This window comes from Schistocerca nitens, chromosome 2 (genome assembly GCF_023898315.1).
Source record: "Schistocerca nitens isolate TAMUIC-IGC-003100 chromosome 2, iqSchNite1.1, whole genome shotgun sequence".
Classification (NCBI taxonomy): Eukaryota; Metazoa; Arthropoda; class Insecta; order Orthoptera; family Acrididae; genus Schistocerca; species Schistocerca nitens.
This window is the reverse complement of record NC_064615.1, coordinates 676,653,026-676,656,294: the sequence shown is the minus strand read 5'-3', so window position 1 is coordinate 676,656,294 and position 3,269 is coordinate 676,653,026.

Below are 3,269 nucleotides of genomic sequence, written 5' to 3'. Positions count from 1 at the left end.
GCCGAGACTATGTATTCTTGCTCTCGTAAGACAGGTAAAGCGCTAGGTTCCGGAGAGAAATCGCGGTATGTATTTTATTTGGGAGCCTAGTTAACCACAGTAATAGAAACATCGATGCAGTCTCATTTAGCTGCCACAATATGCAGTACTTGAAACGTTTGACTGGTCGTGGGATCACCGAATTTGAGCCGCTAAGACTTCTTGAAGCAGTAGAGCGTCGCAAAGCGGTATTAACACTGTATGTGCCGATGATATTTTGAGCGTGCGCGATACGAAAGACTGGGAGCGGGCTTAGCGCAGTGATGTCAGCGCACGCACACGCAATCTCCGCGCGTCACATCCTCTCAGCTGCACCGGCCACACATAGCTTCCACAAACCGCGCTGGGAACAAGCCACATTGTGTTGCAAAGTAATTCGGACGAGGTGTTTCAAAGTCTTTGTGACAAACATCAGGGGTTGGTAGATCACGTCACGGTGAACAACTTTTATTAGGAACAAAAATGTTTGCTCGTTCTTCCCAGTGAGGCTAGACGTATTTTTATTGTATTCGTGGGCCCTAGGTCGACGAAAGTTCAGCGGATTAGGGGGCTATACTAAGCAGATGTGCTGTATCTGCATCTTACCTATCCTAATAAACTGACAGGGATTTTCTAACAACGTATTGACAACGCGTGAACCTGTGTTCAGTGTATGCCGCCTTTAGAATCTGAAGATGGTCATTGTATGGCAGAAACCGGTTATGACTGTGTCATAAACGTGTGATTGCGTCTACAAATAAATAAAAAAAATTTACAAAGTAATCAATCACGCAGTCCATAGACAAAATGTCGTTTTTTCCAAGAGGGATTTTCTACAAGTAAACCTTAAGAATTAGTGTCTCTAAGCGGAGAAAGATATTTTAGTAGCAAATCATCAACTCTACCTACTCCCTTTCAGGCCGAGCAGGTGACTGATTACAAGCAACACACATTGCATAGGCATTCCGTAGTGTGCCCACGCTGTGCCGCCTGTCAGGGGCATAAGACATATAGCGTCTTCAGGAAGCGTCAGCGAACATTCCGCCTGTAACAAAAGTTGTTCCCCATGACGCACTCTGCCACCCCTAAACGTTTGATGCAGAGACTATGAAAATGGTTCAAATGGCTCTGAGCACTATGGGACTTAACATCTATGGTCATCAGTCCCCTAGAACTTAGAACTACTTAAACCTAACTAACCTAAGGACAGCACACAACACCCAGCCATCACGAGGCAGAGAAAATCCCTGACCCCGCCGGGAATCGAACCCGGGAACCCGGGCGTGGGAAGCGAGAACGCTACCGCACGACCACGAGATGCGGGCGCAGAGACTATGAAACAGCCTGTATGTCGCCATCTTGATACTCCCGTCAGCTACGAGGGCTGTTCGGAGAGTAAGGTCCCATTGGTCGTGAAATGGAAACCACTGTAAAAATCAAAACTGTTTCATTTGCGATAGTCACCTACATCTTCCAGCTATTTCTCTACACAGTCGCCGCTCCGACTTAGACATTTGTCGTAGCGTTGTACCAACTTTCCAAACTCTCCTCATATAAGGCGGCCGCCTGTGCTTTCCGCCAATAGTCTACACTGATCTACAGGTCGTTGTCTATGCCAAAATGTTGTCTTCATAGTCAGTGGTTCATCTGAGCAGAGATGAAAACTGTGGGGCAGCCAATTACGGGCTATATTTTGGGTGATTAAACACTTCCCATCGACAACGCGGCAGGAGCGTCTTCACTGCCCCTGCAGATTGCGGCCGAGAATTGTCATGAAGAAGGAAACGCGTGACATCAGGCTAAATCTCTTATCAGGCCCTCACACTTGGCGGGAGACACTGTTTTCCTGGTATCTTTACGTGCTCACTGAACTGAAAAAAACCCAACAAAAAACGACATGACGCCGTTGGCGCGTATACTAGAGACACTGCCCAACACATCTGTGCAAAGCTTCATCATATTTTCACTGTGGTTCTCATTTCAGGCACGACCGGACGTTTATTTCCGAACAGCCCTCGTAGTACCAAAGGGTATTGCTGCTTGTGTGTCCTCTCGGCGTCTTCCATTTTTGGCGTGAAATGTATGTGATTTCGAACTAAGGGCTATAGACTTCAAGCTTTGTTCAGTAGAAATGCCGTCCTGGTAGGCAAGGCGAAGTGGACTCCCGCCCTATGGAAGCATGTTTCTGTACCGCGAATAATTATAAGCACAACGAGCGACGGAATCGTATGACAGTATGTTACAGCGTTGAAAGATGGACATGCTGCTTCCAATATCGCGCCACTTCATCGTTATGGAGGCAGTCTCGGTGAATGTCGGCGAAGTTATCTGCGTGGCAGATAGAGAATGGCGAAAAAGTTATCTGTGTAGCTGGTAGTTCCCCTTTCCGCCACCGCCGCTCTAGGAGTCGCGTCAAACATGTCTCAGGCGCATGGTCGGTAGCCGGCTACTGGAAATAAATACGTGACCCAGTAGTCGTGTCTGCCGGTATTGGTACCGATTGGAAAATACAACTATTACATCGCCTTCGGACGTGGCCATTGATTTGGAACTCTGATAGTGTGTTGTAAGACGATTCGTGTTTTGTTAATCGTTTCTGATTCGGCCTCACATTATTTTCAGGTGTGATGCTCACTCTCTACTGCGTTTTGGTTATTAACTTGGCGTCGATCTTGGTTTCCACACGCTATAAACGTGTTTCACGGCAGGAACCTATCTAGATTACGCCAGGCTACAAACACAAAATTAATGGTTATGATGAAGTGCGAAGTGCCCAACCATCTGCCGTCACTGAAGACATGGTGCATAATGATGATGCAAAACTTCAGTAACAGGTGAAATGAAATGGAGGCATTGAACGTAATCAAAGAGAGTGAAGTTTAAACAAACAGTTCCAGTCCGGAAATTAATGTTCACTGTTTTCTGAGTTAAGCAGCGGTTCATGTTACTAGATTTTTTACCTATTGATAACAGAATTAATTCGTATTGCAGGGCCTTATGCAATACAAAACAACAGGTGTGGAGAGATCAGTAAAATAGTTTTCATTCCTCATGACAAGCCAGTCCACATACGGCTCAGCGCAATCCCTGATCTAGAAAAAGAATCAGGCGGCAGAGTTTCTTGAGTAAATTTGAAGTGTGAGAGGTCTTCAGTAAGTAATGCAACACTTATTTTCTGTGATATCGCTTATACGCCTGGAATAAAATAGCCTCAAAACTATGTGGAAGGACGGTGTATACCTTCTTGTCAG